This window comes from Trichechus manatus, unplaced genomic scaffold (assembly GCF_000243295.1).
Source record: "Trichechus manatus latirostris isolate Lorelei unplaced genomic scaffold, TriManLat1.0 scaffold00086, whole genome shotgun sequence".
NCBI classification, from domain to species: Eukaryota; Metazoa; Chordata; class Mammalia; order Sirenia; family Trichechidae; genus Trichechus; species Trichechus manatus.
Genome location: NW_004444022.1, coordinates 9,913,676 through 9,934,726, shown reverse-complemented (window position 1 = coordinate 9,934,726; position 21,051 = coordinate 9,913,676). Strand labels below are relative to the sequence as shown.

The 21,051-nt window shown below is 40.7% G+C and overlaps 1 protein-coding gene and 1 non-coding gene across 2 annotated transcripts in view; both read right to left on the bottom strand.

Moving 5' to 3' along the window:
- The window catches only part of PPM1H (protein phosphatase, Mg2+/Mn2+ dependent 1H), a 349,942-nt gene that overhangs the window by 304,649 nt on the left and 24,242 nt on the right, over positions 1–21,051 (bottom strand). The gene's annotated exons all lie outside the window — the stretch shown is intronic.
- TRNAG-UCC (transfer RNA glycine (anticodon UCC)) lies at positions 2,010–2,080 on the bottom strand. The gene has a single exon. It is a non-coding gene; the product is annotated as a tRNA-Gly (tRNA).

Below are 21,051 nucleotides of genomic sequence, written 5' to 3'. Positions count from 1 at the left end.
TCTTTCACTTACTAGTTGTGTGGTCCTGGGGAAGTTACTTATCTTTTCTGGCCCTCGATTTTCTCACCTATGAAATGGGAATAACGATACCCACCTCGTAGGGTTGTTACAAAAATTAAACGAGGCAATATTTGTAAAGAACACTGAGACACAGTAAACAACATAAAACTGTTCTTCAAAGAAACGGAAATAGATTCTTAAAGGGTAAGTAATTACATATTATGGGGCTGGGAAAATTAAGGATGGACAAGGTCCCACTTGTGACTACAAACGAAGTAGAGGGCATACAAGAGTATCAGTGGTTGTGTTTAAAGTTTAAATCACTGGCCGAGATGGGACAACATGAGCGTAAAAATAACAACTCGATTCAAAGGTGAAAGGCATGATTCTGTAATGATACCCCAAACGAAAAAAGTTAATGTACAATATACAATGAGGTGTCCTCATGCAAAAGAAGGGTATATGTTTAATTTTTTGTTAATTTCAATAAACAGAAGAGCGCTAGGTGTTTTGTTTCTTCTATTAAATGTATGTTTAAGTAGAAAAGGGTGAATGCAGGAAACTAAGTAATACTAGTCCTAGGAAAGGTAGACAATCAATGCCCATGGAAGCAACAGTCAAGAAATCAAACAACATATTGCATCGGGCAAATCTGCTGCAAAAGAACTTTTTAAAGTGTTAAAAAGCAAAGATGTCACTTTGAGGACTAAGGTGTGCCTGACCCAAGGCATGGTGTTTTCAATCACCTCACATGCATGCAAAAGCTCAACAATGAATAAAGAAGACCAAAGAAGAAATGATGGCTTTGAATTATGGTGTTGGTGAAGAATATGGAATACACCATGGACTGCCAGAAGAACAAGCAAATCTATCCTGGAAGAAGTACAGCCCGAATGCTCCTCAGAAGCAAGCATGACGAGACTTCATCTCACGTACTTTGGACATGTTATCAGGAATCAGTCCCTGAAGAAGGGCACTATGCTTGGTAAAGTAGAGGGTCCGTGAAAAAGAGGAAGACCCTCAACAAGATGGATTGTCACAGTGGCTGCAACAACGAGCTCAAGCATAACAAGGATTGTGAGGATGGCGCAGGACCGGGCAGTGTTTCGTTCTGTTGTACACAAGGTCACTGTGAGTCAGAACCGACTGGAAGGCACCTAACAACAACAACAGGAGAGATAGGGAGTGTACGGATAACCGCAAGGCCTTAACACACTTAATCACCGAGGGGAAAGAAAACTGAACGCTGTGTGTTGAGACAATGAATTAGCTAAACGTTCTAAAAGGTGAACTAACTGCAGACTTCATCCTTTGTATCCTGGGAAATGATATTGTTACATGGCCCTACTAATTAGTGTGAGATAGTAATGAAGTATATTTAAGGTTCCAATGATGCAAAAAGACTAAGCAAATATTCGGGTGACAAGGGTCTGTGAAGCGCTGACCAAGCAAAACTTGGAGAATAAAACATGGGGGAAGCACCATGCTACAAAAAAACTGGACCTGCACAGAAAGCATAGCTCAAAAATCTTATTGACGTAACAAATGGAGGGCAAATATAAAAGGTCTAGCCAGATGACCACTGGCTTGGATTTGAATGAACTTAGACATGACCCAGAAGAAATCGGTTCATAACTAGATCCTCTGACTTCAGCTGGTCAAAACAGCTTTCTGGTTCTGTAAGGTTTCTGTAACTGTGAAAATGAGCTACTGTATTTCTGAATCCCTAGGAAATGCATATTGCTCTAACACTTTTGTTGTTGTTAGCTGTTGTCGATGGCAACCCCATGCACAACCGAACAAAACGTTGCCTGGTCCTCTGCCATCCCCACGATAGATTGTGGATTGGACCTTTGTGATCCATAGGGCTTCACTGGCTGATTTTCAGAAGTAGATCACCAGGCCTTTCTTCCTACTCTGTCTTAGTCTGGAAGCTCCACTGAAACCTGTTCAGCTTCATAGCAACACGGGAGCCTCCACTGACGGATGGGTGGTGGCTGCATATGAGGTGCACTGGCTGGGAATCGAACACAGGTCTCCTGCATGGAAAGCTAGAATTCTACCACTGAACCACCAATGCCCCTGCTCTAACACTAAAAGTTATCAAATGTTGCTACAAACCCAGCAAAGTAAATGGACAAGTTTAAAAACAACAAATGAACACCATTACATTGGTGTTTTAGAATAGGTTTAAGTGTGTTATGTAAGTTTTATAATCACTGGATCTTCGTGTGTTTTGTGTGCTGTTTACAGTGTTAGTGTTCAAAAGAATCACTGTAGTTTAAACTGTTAAAAGCAATTCAAGTCTATAATCCATGTTTAAATAGATTTAAGAAATTGATTTTCAAAACTAGGTTTTAGATACTAGTAATAGTTTAAGCGCTGAAGTACAAATAGTAGCAAGTGTTTCTTTCCATGAACAACAATCCCTTGGGCATTAAAGAACATATAAAGTGGGTTACAAACAGAATATCCAGAGGGTGTAAACTGTATTTCTCCACATGGAGGACTATTCAGAAATACAGTCATCTACTTCTCCCATCACAGTGACCCCAAAGGAAACAAAAGCAAAGGCAACAATAGAGGAAGGGATGAGAAGGAAATACCACACAGCTGATAAAACTTCATCTCCCATAGTTTGTCGATTAAAAGTAGGACATGGGGATAACTGGAAATTAACCACAATAGACTCTGGCTTCAGTTTACTACACATATATAGCATCGCAACAAAATCTTTCTCTTTCAGCTTTGAAATAAAATGAATCTAAAATGATTAAGAATGCTAATGGGTTTAGAGCAATAAAACACTGAGGTTATTTAATGGTGGAAGGATGTCAAAGAGTGGCTGAGAAATGTTCTGAGGATTTCATTGACCCATTTCTCTCTGAAGGAGGGGTTAAACCAAAACAAATCACCTCCAAATTCTTGGGTCTATTCATCCCTGGCAACAATGCCTCTTACTAATTTAGCGTTTTCCCTTTGAAAGGCTGGTTATTACTCTTTCTGCAGTTCTATCTCCTTTCTCTCCACTCCCTCCCACCTAAGATAGACAAACAAATAACAACAACAAACAAACAACAGTGGTCTTCAGATCAGTTCCACCTCTCTGACTCACGGCAACCCCCTGTGTGTCAGGGTAAACCGTGCTCCACAGGGTCTTCAACAGCTGGTTTTTAGGAAGTAGACTGCCAGGTACCTCTGGGTGGACTCAAATCACCAATCTCAATCAGCAGTCAAGCAAGCTCGTTCACCATTTGCGCCATCTAGATACCCCCCACCTAACACATGCAATCTGAATGCTCCCTAATGGGAGAAAGGTGAGAAAGGGAAGCATTTACTGAACCCCAACACATGTCAGGCACTGGGGGAAGAACTTTCCATTATGACTCATTTCATCACATGAATCTTGGGAGCTGGGCATCATCGCCCCCATTCTATAGATGGAGAAACTGGAGTTCTGAGGAAATGAGCAAATTGCCCAAGGTCATCACAGCAGTTAAGTGTCCAGACGTGTATTCACATCTGCCGCCAAAGCGTGCGTGCTCTTCCACTGTCCTGTGCTACCTTCTGGTTCTCTGCCCCACTCCACGCGAGAACTGCCTGTTAACAGTTTCTCAGTCCAAATGCCAAGTCAGTAACCTCAACTCTGAAAATCAGGACCTAGGAAGCCAGCATAAATAAACTTCAGGTCTAATTCTCCTTTGTTTATCTGATGGGTACTTCTCACATACGGGATTGTATCATCCCTGCCTGGCTCAACAGCTGTGTGGCCTGAAGAATTTGAATGGGTACTTGTACCAAGAAGAGGCACAGATGCTCACTCTGAGCTTTCTACCAGCCAGCCACAGGGTGACGATCTCTATAGCAGTCTGTCCTTCAGTTTCAAGTCTGGTAAAAGGTGGCTGAGGTGCCTTGGAGGCACAGTGGTTAAAGTGCTCGACTGCTAACCAAAAGGTCTATGGTTCGAACCTGCCAGCTGCTCTGCAGGAGAAAGATGTGGCAGTCTACTTCTGTAAAGAAAAGCCTATGGGGCAGTTCTACTCTGTCCTATAGGGCAGCTATGAGTTGGAATCAATTCCACGGCAGTGGGTTTCATTTGGTTTTAGTAACACTCCCAGAGGTTGACAGAGAGTACCCTCCTCTTTTTGACTGTCCTCACAATACTCTCTACATTTGATCAGGACAGAGCGTAAAGACTTTGAAACCAGCCTCTGAGGCCATCAAGATAACATCAATTAACATCATTTTTAAAAGCTCAAGACAGAAAAGAAATGAATAGTCCATTTATTTTAAAATGTAGCACACAAGAGAAAGTAAGTGTTAAGGACAAGTAGAAGACAGTCTGCATATTTATTTGTTTACAATTACTGTGCATAATATAACAGGTCATCAAGGAATTGAATTTTGTTTACCTTTATTTCATTTTAAAAAGCTTATCTGAGAAGGCAAGAAAAGCATACTTACTTCTACTAACCAGAATGTATTTTACTGTCTGCACTCTGAATATATGTAAGGAAAGAAAAACAATCAAGTATGGTATATAACATTGGGCAGGATGTCCACCGCACAAATATGCTGGCTGAGGGGCCAAGGTGTGCATCACGGCTGAGTCTGTGTCCATATGAAGGAATGGGTTCCTTTTTTTTTTTTTTTTGCTTTAATTTCTGGTGAAAACATAACGCAACAAAACGTACACCCATTCAACAGTTTTTACAAGTGCAGTTCAATGACAAAAGTTACATACTTCATTCTGTGTCACCATTCTCACTTTCTCTACCCATATATTGTTTCACTACCATTAACTCAGACTCTCTGTCCCTTAAAGTTCTCAACTTGCTTTAAGGTTACTGTTGTCAATCTGAGCTCATACAGATAAATCTTTAAAAAAGTGCAATGCTCAAGGCAAACATTCTTTATCGTTGAATTAAACTGTTGTTTAGTCTAAAAATAATTTTGGTTCAAGTTTAAAAATTGTTTCCAGGCATACATTCCACAGTTAACCCAGTCTCGATGGATCCACTAAGTCTAGTTCCCATGAGAATTTTAAGTTATGTTCCACATTTTTTCTCGTTTCGATCAGGAACCATCTATTCGGTCCTTGACCAAAACATTTAACAATGGTAGCTAGGCACCATCCATTTCTTCTGGTTTCATGGCGAAGGAGACAGTAGTTCATGGATGTAGTTACACTTGTAGTCAGCTTCCTTCCGGAATGGGTCCCTCTTTAAAATGCACACATAGGTACCACATGGGCAAAACTGAGACTACATCACTCATGGGCCTAATGCAAAATGAAAACATGGAGTCCGTTGGAAACAATTACTAAGAATTTTAAGAAGGCAACAGCACAGTATTAAATCAAGCATAGTGTCCTTCTACGTCCAGGGCCTCATGCAACTGCACAGCTTGCTCAGCTATGAAGCCAGCCCCACATATGAGCTGGTGGCAGCCCTGACCACAATATACGAAATACAAAAACAATCACAAAATACAGCTGCTGTGCTTTTATTCATTCAAAACAAGAATAGGCAATTAATAAGCAGAACTTTAAATAATCCTCTTCTACTCTCATACCCCCAAAACAGGTTAACTTTATGAAAATGAAGCCAATTTAAAAAAAAATTCTTTTTTTTTTTTTTTAATTCTTGATCTTAGGTAAAAAGGGTATTGCTTCTGTGATGCAAAAACAAGAAAGATACAAAAAAAAAAAAAAAAAAAACTTAATGCAATTGCTGGAATAAAAACCTTCATTTTCTGTAGTTAAAAGCAAATACCACAAAAACCTGAAGTACCATAAGAGATAACCTTAAGAAACCATCCCAGAACAAAGAAAAGATGAAGAAAGAAATAAAGATAAAAGGCTCACATATGAATGAAAGAGAATCCTAGCAATCTACACTTGGAGCACAGGCTTTCTCAGTAAATGACAGCTGTTATTATTTTAATGTCATACTTCAAAAATACACATAAAGTATATCTTAACCATACATAACAAAGTAGAGCAAATACAGCAAAACTGATAAAAAAAAAAAAGTACACTGTAAAAAAATGTCTCAGAGTCTCAAAGTCCCAAGATTGAAAATTGAGAGCACTAAAGAAGCCCTGGTGGCGAAATAGTTAAGTGCTCGGCTGCTAACTGAAAGGTTGGTTGTTCAAACTCACCCAGCTGCTCCATGGGAGAAAGGCCTGCTGATCTGCTCCCATAAAGATTACAGCCAAGAAAACCCTATGAGGCAGTTCTACTCTGTCACATGGGGTTGCTATGAATCAGAATAGACTCAACAGCACCCAACAACACCAATGGTAATCGAGGCAAAGTTAATGCCAAACATTGAAAACTTCCAAATACTATAAACATTTCAGCCGGAAAAAACAAAACGTAAAATTATATTGACCTGTTTTTTCTGCTGGTATAATAAATGCCTCAATATTGTGACCCATTAATTTCATACATGAGATATGCAGATGACATAGCCCTGCTTGCTGAAAACGAAGAGGACTTGAAGCCCTTACTGATGGAGATCAAAGACTACAGCCTTCAGTATGGATTACACCTCAACATAAAGAAAGCAAAAATCCTCACAACTGGGCCAATAAGGAACATCATGATAAATGGAGAAAAACATCGAAGTTGTCAAGGATTTCATTTTACTTGGATCCACAATCAATGCCCATAGAAGCAGCAGTCAAGAAATCAAACAATGTATTTCATTGTGCAAATCTGCTGCAAAAGACCTCTTTAAAGTGTTCAAAAGCACAGATGTCACTTTGAGGATTAAGGTGTGCCTGACCCAAGCCGTGGTATTTTCAATTGCCTCATATGCATGCAAAAGCTGGACAATGAATAAGGAAGTTGGAAGAAGAATTGATGTCTTTGAATTATGGTGTTGGCAAAGAATACTGAACATACCATGGGCTGCCAGAAGAACAAACAAGTCTGTCTTGAAAGAAGTACAGCCAGAGTGCTTCTTGAAGCAAGAATTTTGGACATGTTACCAGGAGAGATCAGTCCCTGGAGAAGGACATCATGATTGCTAGGGTAGAGGGTTAGCAAAAAAGAAGACAACCCTTGATGAGATGGACTGACACAGTGGCTGCAATGGTGAGCTTAAGCATAGCAGGGAGTGTGAGGATGGCACAGGACTGGGCACTATTTCATTCTGTTGTACACAGGGTCACTATGAGTCGGAACTGACTCAATGGCACCTAACAACCACCACAAACAATTTCATATACAACCAAAATAAAAACAAAACTAACTGCCATCGAGCTGCTTCTGACTCATAGTGATCTTATTGGGTTTCCAAGGCTGTAAATCTTTACGGAAGCAGACTGCCACATCTTTTGTCCTGTGGAACGGCAGGTGGGTTCGAACTGCCGACCTGGTTAGCAGCTGAGTGCTTTCACTCATGTAAAGACAAGAGAAAAAAATTCTCCAGTTATGCAGGCTCAGAATATCACCCACAAAAACTACATTCAAATACACATCTAATCTCTGAGAATGAACTAGAATTAAGAATAATTAGTGGGAGTAAATTACATTAGAAAATAACAAGGTAGGTAAGTACTGAAACCTATTACAGTTATAGAAAAAATGGGAGGAATGTTGATGCTCATACATCTAAAATATTTAAATTACGAAATAAAAAAGAAAGCAAAATGTGAAAACATATTTGACAGAATCTTTAAAAAAAAGAATACTAACACCTGTAATCTCAAATTACTTTAAAGAAGATGAGGAAAGGGCAGTGAAAAAAGCATTTCCTTGTTTTTTACAAGTAATAGTTGGAAGTTACTGCCTTGATTCATTTCTTCTGGGTACAGGTAATGCTATTATGCTTGGGTCCCAGAGTCAGCCTGACTAAACTCTAATCTGGATTCAGTCACTTGCTACTTTTATGACTTTAATACGTTACTTACCCTATTTCCTTATCAATAAAATAAAGACAGTATGTTCAACAACAACTAAAAAATAGGAGTGTGGTTACATGTGTACGTATGTATGCATACAATTGTATAAGTATGTATGTATATGTGTGCATATATGTGGGTATGTAAGGAGCCCTGGTGGTGCAGTGGTTAAAGTCCTGGGCTGTTAACCAAAAGATTGGTGGTTCAAATCCACCAGCCACTCTGCAGGAGAAAGATGTGGCAGTCTGCTTCCATAAAGATATACAGCCTTTCAAGGTCATGGAAGCTCCATGGACACATCCAAACTCCCTGAGGGACTGAATTACTGGGCTGAGGGCTGTGGGAACCATAGTCTCAGGGAATATCTAGCTTAATTGGCACAACATAGTTTAGAAAGAAAATGTTCTACATTCTACTCGGTGAGTAGCGTCTGGAGTCTTAAAAGCCTGTGAGTGGGCACCTAAGATACTCCATTGGTCTCACCCCTTCGAGAGCAAGGGAGAATGAAGAAAACAAGATACAAGGGAAAGATTAGTCCAAAGGACTAATGGACCACAACTACCACAGCCTCCACCAGACTGAGTCCAGTACAACTAGATGGTGCCCGGCTACCACCACCAACTGCTCTGACAGGGATCACAACAGAGGGTCCCGGACAGAGCTGCAGAAAAATGGAGAACAAAATTCTAGCTCACAAAGAAAGACCAGACTTACTGGCCTGATAGAGATGGAGAAACCCCGAGACTATGGCCCCCAGACACCCTTTTAGCTCTGTAATGAAGTCACTCCCGAAGTTCACCCTTCAGCCAAAGATTAGACAGCCCCATAAAACAAAACGAGACTAAAGGGGCACACCAGCCCAAGGGCAAGGACTAGAAGGCAGGAGGGGACAGGAAAGCTGGTAATAGGGAACCCAAGATCGAGAAGGGAGAGTGTTGACATATTGTGGGGTTGTTAACGAATGTCATAAAACAATATGCATACTAACTGCTTAATGAGAAGCTAGTTCTGTAAACCTTCATCTAAAGTACAGTTAAAAAAAAAAAAAAAAGATTTACAGCCTTAGAAACCCTATGGGGCAGTTCTACCCTGTCCTATAGAGTTGCTATGAGTCAGAATTGACTTGACGGTAGTGGGTTTTGGTTTATATGTCGGCATATATAGGTGTATCTATATACATATGTATGTAAATGTACACACCCATATATATGCATATATGCAATAAAGCACATGGGGCACAAACACAGATACTTCTTAGACTTAACCAAACACCTTACGGGATTGGTTTACGGGATCTGAAGGCTAAGGACCATAACCTCGTGGGACAACTCAGTCAGTTGGCATAATATAGTACATAAAGTTTATGTTCTACATTCTAGCTTGGTGAATAGCGTCTGAGGTCTTAAAAGCTTGTAAGCAGCCATCTATTGGTCTCTACGTGTCTGGAGTAAAAGAGAAAGAAGGAAACCAAAGACTCAGAGAAGAAAGTAGCCCACAGGACTAACAGTATACAGGAATCACTACCTCATCTACTCTGAGGTCAGAATAACTAGATGGTGTCTGGCTACCACCACTAACAGTTCTGATCAGGAACACAAAAGACAGATCCTGTTAGAATGGGATCAAAATGTGGAACAGAACTCAAATTCTTAAAAAATCCAGACTTACTGGACTGGTTGAGACTAGAGGACTCCCTAAGACTACTGCCCTGAGATACTTCTTAACCTTGAACCAAAACTATTCCATGAGGTCCTCTTTTAGCTAAATAACAGACTGGCTCATTAAATAAACAATATCACCTGTGAGTACTGCACTCCTTTAAAAAATCATCTATATGAGGCCAAACAGTCAACATTTACTCTAAAGCAAAGACGAGAAGGCAAGAGGGCAGAGATACTAGATTACTGGAAATGGAACAACCAGAATGGAAATAATGAGAAAGTTTACACACTGAAAAATGTAACCAATGTGACTGAACAAACCATGTAGAAATTGTTAAATGGGAACCTAATTCCCCGTGTAACTTTCACTGAAAACACAATAAAATATTTTAATTATTAGAAAAAATAAAAACAATAGTAGCTCCCTCTTAGGGTTGTTGGGAGAATTAGATGAGATAATGCCTGTAAAAAGGTGAGGTCCTGAATCATATATTCAGTAAATATTTGCTATTATTAGGTGGAGTGGGTTAAATAGTTGCCCCTCAAAAGCTATGTTCATGTCCTAATCCCATGAACCTGTGAATGTTAACTTATTTGGAATAAGGGTCTTTGCAGATATTATTAAGTAAAGGATTTTGAGATGAGGCGATCATCCTGGATTATCTGGGTGAGTTCTAAACCTAACGAGGCAGAAGGATATTTGATAAAAACAGAAAAGGAGGAGGTAATGTGACTATGGAGGCAGAGACTAGAGCGATGTGGCCATAAGCCAAGGAATGCCAGCAGCTACTAGAAGTTGGAAGAGGCAAACTAGTATAGTTTTACATCTTGTCATATTGTTGGGAGAAAATATCTTTCAGATTATCAAGAGTGTCACTACGCTCAGTACTCACTAGCTTTACTTACACTTTTGCTTAGGGTAACATATCTAATACAGACATCATTAACCTATTGTCGAGTGGATATAGCCTCAGAGTGACCCTATAGTACAGAGCAGAACTGCCCCCGTAGGGTTTCCAAGGCTGTAATCTTTATAGAAGCAGACTGCCACATCTTTCTCCCACAGAGCAGCTGGTGGGTTTGAACTGCCGACCTTTCGGTTAGCAGGTGAGAACTATCATTAGGCTCCCTAAAAAAATACCTAAAAAATAATTTCTATTACATCCAGGTTTTCACAGTTTTTAGCTGACCTACTTTATTATTACAAGGCAGTGGTGGTTCGTGACAGAATTCTTGCCTTCTATACAGGAGACGCTGGTCTGATTCCCAGCCAATGTACCTCATGCGAAGCCACCACTCATCTATTAGTGGAGGCTTGCCTGTTGCCATGATACTGAACAGGTTTTAGCAGCGCTTCCAGGTTAAGACAGACTGTGAAGAAAGGCCAGGCAATCTACTTCTGAAAATCAGTCAATGAAAGCCCTATGCATGACAGTGGTATGATCTGCAACTGATCATGGGGATGGTGCAGGACCAGGCAGCATTTCACTCTGCTGTGTGTGGGGCTGCCATTAAGTCAGGGGTCAACACAACAGTCAATAACAACAACTTTGCTATCACTATGAAGTAGGTAGTTGTAGTGTGACAATGACCACCAACAATCTCCTATCCCGCATTCTCTTGTGGTTGTTTATATCTCCAGTCTGGGAAGCCTGGCACGGTGTACATGCTCAGATACGTAAGTAATTTCTTTTACTTTTAATCTTGAATCTTTATTTAAACTTTCCAATATTATTCAACTTGTCACCTGTGAACACTTGATCTTCTCAACCACCATGTAGGCTCCTTGGTCAGGAACTGCTTTGGAACCGTGCACAATTTGCTGACTTATGATCAAATTATTTGATTTGATTCTTCAAATGAACTAGTACTGCTAGAAGGAAACAGCAGTTGCTAACATATATAAAGTCAAGAGACGTGACCGTTTTTATTACCATGAAGCATTTCTGAGGGACTGCTAAACTCTCCATCAGGCAAGCCTCTCAATTAGGCTGGGTTATCCTGGATAAAGTGCCTTAAGTTAAAAGGATGTAGACATAATCAGAATTTCCTTTGGAAATTGTCATCACGGGCATCAGATTTCTGAATTATTGCTAAAGATTGCTATTTTATATCAATTAATTATATATAGCATATGTATAACTATATTTTGAATATACTGCTAATAAAGGAAGAAATGGAAAAACTTTGTGAAGAATTGGTACCCTTCCCTCTTTGAATGACCCCCTCAATCCAGCTCACTGCCAACACATGCCAGCGACTAAACTACTGATAAATTCTTTCAAGGAACTGATAATTTCAGATTATTGTAAATCATTCTTAAACTGAAAAAACGGTAATAAGTACTCTTCTTTTCCATGCAGTAGACGCAGGCTCCATTCCCAGCCAACGCACCTCATAGGCAGCCATTACCCATCTGTCAGTGGAGGTTTACATGTTGTTATGATGCTAACTGGTTTCAGTGGAGCTTCCATACTAAGATAAAATAGAAAGAAAGGCCTGGTGATCTACTTCCAAAAATCAGCCAATGACAACCCTGTGGATCACGAAGTCTGATCTGCAACTGATCATGGGGATGGCGCAGGACCAGGCAGCATTTCATTCCACTGTGTGTGGGTTGACCATGAGTTGGGGGCCTACTCGACGGCAGCTAACAGCAACAACGAACTGATTAATATAAACTGACGTAAACATCCCAGAGTATTTACTTAATCCCAGTTTAATAACGTGACCTGCGGTGCCTCCTGCGATCTAGTTCCTGGTTCTTCCCAGTTTCCCCCCATTCTTCCTCCTCTCTCAGCTCTAACTATAAACTTTCTAAAGGCAGGAGCCTTGCTTTTCTTCTCTACTGTACCCCCAGCATCTATCATTACCTGGCTCAGAGTAGGTGTCTAACAAATCTTGGCTGAACAAAGGAATGAATGTCACTTCCCCAGGAAAACATCTGTAACACCACAATTCAGAATTACGTACCCCTCCCATATTGTCCTTAATACCCTATGCTTACCCCTATCGGGCACTTATTATCTGATACTTCAATTGCTTGTTTATCTTCTCTGCTAGATTAAGTTCTTGAAAACCCAGTTTTGTCTTGGTTACTGTTAAATCCCAAAGCCATCTATAAAAACCCATTGCCATAGAGTTGATTCCAATTTATAGTGACCCTGCAGAACAGAGTAGAACTTCCCCATAGGGTTTCCAAGGAGTGGCTGGTGGATTTGAACTGGCTATCTTTCACTTGGCGGCCAAGCTCTTAACCACTGCGCCACCAGGGCTCCAAGCCTTCTATAGCACCTGGCAATATTTGCTGACTATCCTTAGTAAATCTTTGAGTAACCCACTTGTTTCCCCTTTTTCAATTAAAAAAGTAAAAGATGAGGTCTATTTCATAATACTCTGATAAGCTTTCAATACAACGAAACGGTGATTTTAATGAACAACTCTACTTAGAAATTCTAATTGGAAAGAAGTCCAAGATGCACTGAAAGCATTGGCGAAAAACAAGGCTCCAGGAATTGACAGAATACCAACTGAGATATTTCAACAAATGGATGCAACACTAGAAGCGCTCACTCATCTATGCCAAGAAATTTAGAAGACACCTACCTGGCCAACTGACTAGAAGAGATCCATATACGTGCCTATTCCAAAGAAAGGTGATCCAACGGAATGCAGAAATTATCGAACAATATCACCAATATCACATGCAAGTAAAATTATGTTCAAAATAATTCAAAAACTCTGCATCAATATAAACACCCAATCAGTTTTTGTTTTAACAAAGCTAACAAGACAAATGTGAGGAGTCCCAGGGTGGTACAAGCAGTTAAGCACTTGATTACTAACCAAAACATTGGCAATAAGAATCCACCCACAGATGCCTTGGAAGAAAGGCCTGACGATCTACTTCTGAAAGATCATGGTCATTGAAAACGTTATGGATTGCAATTCTACTCTGAAACACATGGGGTCACCATGAATCAGCAATGACTTGATGGCAACTTTTTTTTTTTTAAACAAGACATATGTAGCTATTACTCATTATGTGGCAATTCACTAAAAAAAGCATCCACCATAAATGTAATTGGACAAGAAGGGAATACATCTATGCTCCTAGAAAACCTACACTATAGAATTTTATTAACAGACCAATGTAGCTCTAAGATACAAAAGCAGATTTCTCCCCAGCTGTTCACAGATATAGACAAAGTGAGGCCTCGACATTGTCCAACTGCTTCCACCTGGCCCTGTCAAAAACTATCAGTGCATAAATGATACACGCGCATGGATAATCTAACACGTCCTTTCCAACTCCCCTATTTTACACTCACATTTTAAAGAAATAAATTCAGACTCTTGAAAGCATATGATATAGGCAAGCAGATGGAATGATCATCAAAGAGGAGATCATGCAAAGAACTCAGGAGAGAGGCAAAGCTAAATTCAAATTTCAAGAAAGTGACATGGATAAAACTGCCAAGGAGATAAGGTGATGAGAAAGGAGCCCTGGTGGCACAACAGTTAACCACTCGGCTGCTAAACAAAAGGTTGGCGGTTCAAACTCACAAGCCACTCCTCAGGAGAAAGATGTGGCAGTCTGCTTTCATAAAGATTACAGTCTCAGAAACCCTGTGGGGCAGTTCTACTCTGTCCTGTAGGGTCACTATGAGTCAGAATTGACTCAAAGGCACACAACAACAACAGAGGGAAGAGAAGGAAGGAGAAGTTTGGAGAAGATAGATATTTAGAAGAGATTTCTAAGAAAAAGAAACCATGGTGAGTAAGTTAGAAAACAATCGGAAGGAAGGAGTCTCAGGAAGTTAAGGCATAAAAGAAGAGTTCAAGGACTACAGAGTGAGCAGCAGTAATTACTGCTGCAGAGATGTTATGGATTAAATTTCATCCCCCCAAAATATGTACTGGAAATACTAACCTCTATACCTGTGGGTGTAATCCAGTTTGGAAGTCGTTTTTTTTTGTTATATTAATGAGGCCATTATCAGTGCAACTTCTGAGTTATAAAGAGTTATAAGACACAGGAGCAAGCACAAATGCGGGGGTAGGGGGTAGATGCCATATGAAGATCTCCAAGGAACTAAGAAATGCTGGGGCTACAGAAGCTGAAAGAGACAAAGATTTTTCCCCCCGAGCCGACAGAGACCCTTCCCCTATAGCCAGTGCCCTGACTTCGGACTTCTAGCCTCCTAAAGGAGTCCTGGTGGCACAGTGGTTAAAAGCTCAGGCTGCTAACCAAAAGGCTGGCAGTTCGAATCTGCCAGCTGCTCCTTGTAACCCTATGGGGCAGTTCTACTCTGTCCTACAAGGCCGCTATGAGTCGAAATCAACTTGACTGCAACGAGTTTGGGTTTGGGTTTGGGTTTAGCCTCCTAAACTGTGAGAAAATAGATTTCTGTTCTTTAAAGCAACCCACTTGTGGTCTTTCTGTTACAGCAGCACTAGGAAACTAAGCGAGGACATGGAGGATGAAGGAATTTTAAATTTTAACCTTAAAAGTCACAAATGACCTCTGGTGAGCATTTTCCAAATAGCACTGAAGTAGAGGCAATGAGTGAAAACCACCCACAACGTCTGAAGTGTGTCCCACTGTCACCCTTCTGTGCACTCACACATGCTCTCCTTCCCAGCCCCTCCACTGTCTAGCTGACTTCTGTAAGGCCCAGCTCCGGCCTCATCTCCAGTGGGAAGCCTTCTCTGACTGCACCCAGAGGCTACATGCTCCTGCTTGGCGTTGCCACGATGCCCTGTGCTGTATCTCTGTCACGGCATATCACTTCAGTGGTTTGTTCAGTTGGATGGGTCTCCCACCAGCACAACTTGAGGGAAGAGGTTTATCTTTCTTGTCTCTGTGTTCCTGGCACCCAGAACGGAGCCCTGGTGGTGCAGTGGTTAAGTGCTTGGCTGGGAACTGAAAGCAGTTCGAACCTTCCTGCCACTCTGCAAGAGAAAGATGTAGCAGTCTGCTTCCGTAAAGATTAAAAAACAAAAAAAATTGCCGCTGAGTCAATTCCGACTGGAAACCCTATGGGGCAGTTCTACTCTATCCTATGAAGTCGCTATGAATTGGAATTGACTCCACGGCAAAGGGTACGGAAGGAAATGAGGGACCAGTTAAAAAAAGAGAGCAACACTATGTTCAGTAACTTGAAGGAGTGATGCAGACTAGAAGAGGGGGTGTTGTTATCCAATAGCCACGACTTAGCAGCACATCTATAGGTAAAAGGGAAAGAGAGTGGGGAAGAAGACGCCAGATGCTGAGATAGCAGATGGCGGAAATGGGGCAGAAGGGACAAGTGGGGGTGAGTGTAAACATTTGGAAGAACATTTCTCCATATGAGACAAGGCAGAGGAAAGGGGATGAAGTTAGAAAGGCACCAAGGTGGACTGGAAGAGGAATTCATGTTAGAGATTCGGTAGAGCAGGAGAAGGCCGTTTGCCAACACAAAGTGGGGCAGGAATGGGATTGACAGTATAAGACAACAAGGTCTAGAAAGGCACTGTGGGTCTGGTAGGGAGTCAGTTAGAAATGAATTGGCTTACTGAAACAATATAACCTCTTTCTTTAAATATCCAGTCAGTCTCATATCATGTCTTCCTTCTGAATCTTCCCTCAAATACATTCTTCTTTTCTGGTTTTATCACTCTTCCTGGATTAGGCAGTAAGTTTCCGGCCTAGACTACTACTACAGAGTAATCTGGTATTTCCCTGTGTTCCTCAAAATGTTAATAAGTATGCTTACCAAAAAAGGAGAGAGAAATGGATTTCACAGTCAGATTAAGTTTAGGAAGTAATGCATACTCAGTCCATCAACTTGGAGTTTCACCATTCACCATAGTGTACTAAAAGCTCTAGGAAATCCTACAAAGAAACCTACTTAACTCTTAATCCAGCATGGTTACAGGTTTTCTTCTCAAGTGGCACCTAAAAAATATCTAATGAGACACAATAAGAAAATCCTGGGTTTTCCACCTCTAGTTCCATCTAGAAATTTATGCCACATGCTGTCACCATGCGCTTGCCAGAATAGGCTAGGATATGCTGTGGTAACAAACGTCCCTCAAATCTTATTGCCTTTATACAACAATTGTTGATCCCTATAGATCTGAACAATTCTACAGGGCAACTGTCCCCTATTCGGTGACTCAGCTGACTGAGGCTCCACCAACCTGTAGCTGTACCATCTGAACACATGGAAGAGGAAGACAATGCTGGAAATTCTTCCAGTGACAATTAAGCGATAAGCCTGTAAGTTAGGCTTCACTTCTACTCACAACACATTGGCTAGAACTAACCATATGGGCTCATAGCTGAAAAGGGAGCAGGAAAGTTTAAGTCTCCAGTGTTCCAGGTGAAGAAGAGAATCAGAAAAGGCTGAGCACTGGAAGTCTCTACCATTTACTTCTTTTTCATTCCCAAATCAATCCCCACAATCTGTCAGTTTTACATCTAGAATATCTCCAACGGTCCCCTATTCTTCCATCTCTTCCTCATACCTTCACCTCTGTGATTATTTCCTAGACCTGCCAGTTATGTTTCCCAAACATAGATCTCATTATGTCATTCCCAACAGCTGCTACTAAAAAAAATCCTTTCTGGCTTCTCACTGCATGTGGTATAAAAGTTCCTTATCATGATATACAAAAGCCTTTACAATTTGCATACCAATATACCTTTCCCCCTTGTCCCTGGCCTCTGTGCACCATTTTTTTTTTTAAGGTCTGACATTTTCTGGAGGAGACCTCACTTTGATGATTTTAACTGCAATGAGTAATAAATTTCAAGATGAAAGAAAAATTAGCTTGGGGTTTCAGTGTCCTTCCTAGTCAAAAGCAGCGCCCCCAAAGCAAACAGTATCAGCAGTGTCTGCAGCCCTAATGTGGGGCCTTTAGGAGTTCTGCTTTGCTCCCCAGAACTAGCACTGCTCCCCTGGTGAATCAATCAGGCAGGGGCCAGAGGGTTCGTGGCACAGACTGTAGGAAAGCTTCTGCAGGAAATATCCAGACAGTCCTACCAGAAACGAGAGGGTGTGTGCCTCCTCACTGTTACCTTTTCTGTAGTAAATATTATGACCCACAGTGAATTCTCCTTAGATCTCCATCCATGACAAATCCCACCAGGTCTTATTTGAGGAGCAAATCACACTTCCTCTCTGATATTCAATCATAATATAGAGGTGTACATCCCAAGAGCAGCCCGGCAGCATCCCAGATACAGAGGTATCATACAGATGTGATTCTTTCTACCATAATGAATGAGCACAGCTCTTACAGGGAGGTCCCAGAGGCCATGCTTGGCAGACCTAATGAACAGTCAAAAAACTGTATCAGCATCCACTCTTTCAATAAGAATGAAGACTCAGTCTATGTCTGGTGCCAGGTGGTTCACATATACCTACAAGTAATCATGAAAGGCTATTTTAATTCCCAGAAATAGCCACTTTCATACTGCTATGCCTTTATTCATGCTGTTGTCTCCCTCAAACGCCTTCTGTATCCATATTCTATTCTTCAAGGGTTAGAACAATGTCAGCTTTGCTAACCCCCATCCCATTACCCATCACCCCAGCATTTGCTGAGCTCCCATTGCATTTGATCAACTTTTTTTATTGCAGTAGCTCACTGTATTACGGTTATACACATAATATAACCCCTGGTAAACTATAAACTCCTTGAAGATAGGGAATACATTTTTTGTTTTGTTTTTTTACCCTCAGAAGTCTTATACTCAGGGGAGGTTTAATAAATATTTGTTAACTAAGTAAAAGCTGCCTTAACTTAATGTTCTTCTGCCAAACTAGCCAAAATAGCCAATTTAACTTTTACTTGCCCAGTATGATTTAAATATGTTATTAACAGTGGGCATTGTTGATCATGGTGAGCCCATGGGTGTCAGAGTAAAACAGTGCAATAGAACTGTCCTCCAGAGGGTTTTCAATGGCTGGTTTTTCAGCAATAGACTGCCAGGCCTTTCTTCTGAGACACTTCTGGGTAGACTCGAACCTCCAACCTTTTATTTTAGCAGCCAAGCACATTAACCATTTACACCACCCAGTTCCCATGAGTGGGAACTGACTCCACAGTAACTGGTTTACTGGTTTGTTGTTGATCATAGATTATTGTCTTTAATAAGTATAATTTTAATAATCAACTATTTATTTTAGTAACATAACACAATCTAAACATCTTCTGTTTTGGTTTTAGTGTTTATATCATAATATGCTTCCAAAAGGTTGAATGCTACATGGAATGAAATGGATATATATAGTTCACATTTCAATTGATAAGTACCTAGTAAATTATACTTATTGACTAAAATAACTACTTAGTTTCCTAGCAAGTTGCAAAATTAGTTTTACAGATGAGGTAAATCACTGCTTTGAAATATGATAAAAAGTTTAAGTATATATAAGGAAAGGATATGTATTTAAGTTCAAACACTAAAAGTATGGTTTCTTGCCAAAAGGCTAGTCTAGCACTGTTTTAAATAGATCCTACTTAATCCTTTTTTGGCTGAAGATCACTCAAAAGTGGCTGCAGCAGTATACCAACAGTGAACTGCCAGAAATTCAGGCCGGATTCAGAAGCGGATGCAGAACAAGGGATATCATTGCTGATGTCAGATGGATCCTGGCTGAAAGCAGAGAATACCAGAAAGATGTCTACCTATGTTTTATCAACTACGCAAAGGCATTTGACTGTGTGGATCATAACAAATTATGGATAACATTACAAAGAACAAGAATTCCAAAACACTTAATTGTGCTCATGAGGAACATGTACATAGATCAAGAGGCAGTTGTTCGAACAGAAGAAGGGGATACTGTGTGGTTTAAAGTCAGGAAATGTGTGTGTCAGGGTTGTATCCTTTCACCATATCTATTCAATCTGTATCCTGAGCAAATAATCCGAGAAGCTGGACGACATGAAGAAGAACAGGGCATCAGGATTGGAGGAAGACTCATTTACAACCTGCAATATGCAGATGACACAACCTTGCTTGCTGAGAATGAAGAGGACTTGGAACACCCACTGGTAAAGATCAAAGACAACAGCCTTCAGTATGGATTACACCTCAACATTAAGAAAACAAAAATCCTCACAACTGTACCAGTAAGCAACCTCATGGTAACGGAGAAAAGATTGAAGTTGTCAAGGATTTCATTTTACTTGTATCCACAATCAACACCCATGGAAGCAGCAGTCAAGAAATCAAAAGACGCACTGCGTTGGGCAAATCTGCTGTGAAAGATCTCTTTAAAGTTTTGAAAAGCAAAGATGTCACCTTGAAGACTAAGGCTCGCCTGACCCAAGCCATGGTGTTTTCAATTGCATCATACGCATGTGAAAGCTGGACAATGAATAAGAAAAACGAAAGAACTGACGCCTTTGAATTGTGGTGTTGGTGAAGAATACTGAATATACCATGAACTTCCAAAACAACGAACAAATCTGTCTCGGGAAAAGTACAACCAGAATGCTCCTCAGAAGCAAGGATGGCGAGACTACGTCTTACATACTTTGGACATGTTATCAGGAGGGACCAGCCCCTGGAGAAGGACATCATGCTTGGTAAACTAGAGGGTCAGCGAAAAAGAGAAAGACCCTCAACGAGATGGAGTGACACAGTGGCTGCAACAGTGGGCTCAAGCATAACAACGACTGTAAGGATGGCGCAGGACCAGAAAGTGTTTCATTCTGTTGTACACAGGGTCGCTACAGTCGGAATCGACTCGACAGCACCTAACAACAACACTTAACCCTAGATGGAAAGAGATACTCAAGCAGGCCTGGTATGAACAAAGGCACTGAAAAGTAAAATAAAACAATTCTATAGATTAGTCAGAGGGTATTAAGAAGCACATTAGGGAGGAAGCTGATGTAGACAGTCCCAACCACTCATCCTTAGCCACTTACCCCTAGTGACCTTCGAGAAGCTAGTCATGCTAGGTGCTGGTCACTTATTTGAAATGAACCTACCACTAGTTATCCTCTACTTTAGAAACATCTAGCATTTACGTTCCAATCACAAAGAACCAATACCGACTAACATGAGAACGAATCTTAACATTGTGAAACGACATCCTACACTGACTATATTAAGTAACAAGCTTCTGGAGGCTTTTTAAATATAATTTGATTTACGTGAATTTCAAAACCAAATTTCAAGTAAGACACTGTGTCCTTTATTCTTAGGTCAGGGATGCTGAGAACAGCACAGTGATACAGAGACTGCAGGACCACATGTAAGCACAAGGTATTGATTAAAATTACATCAAGTTCAGCTGCTTTGCACAGCAATTTAACTGCCAAAGAGGGGAGGCCATTAGCCCTGCGCCAAACGACAGCACGATTCTGAGAGACATTGGAGACGTCCTCAGGTCACCCACCTACAGATAATTTGGGGCTTACAAGACGGACTGAATTTATAATGAGTTGTAATCTTCATTCCTTTATTTCTAGA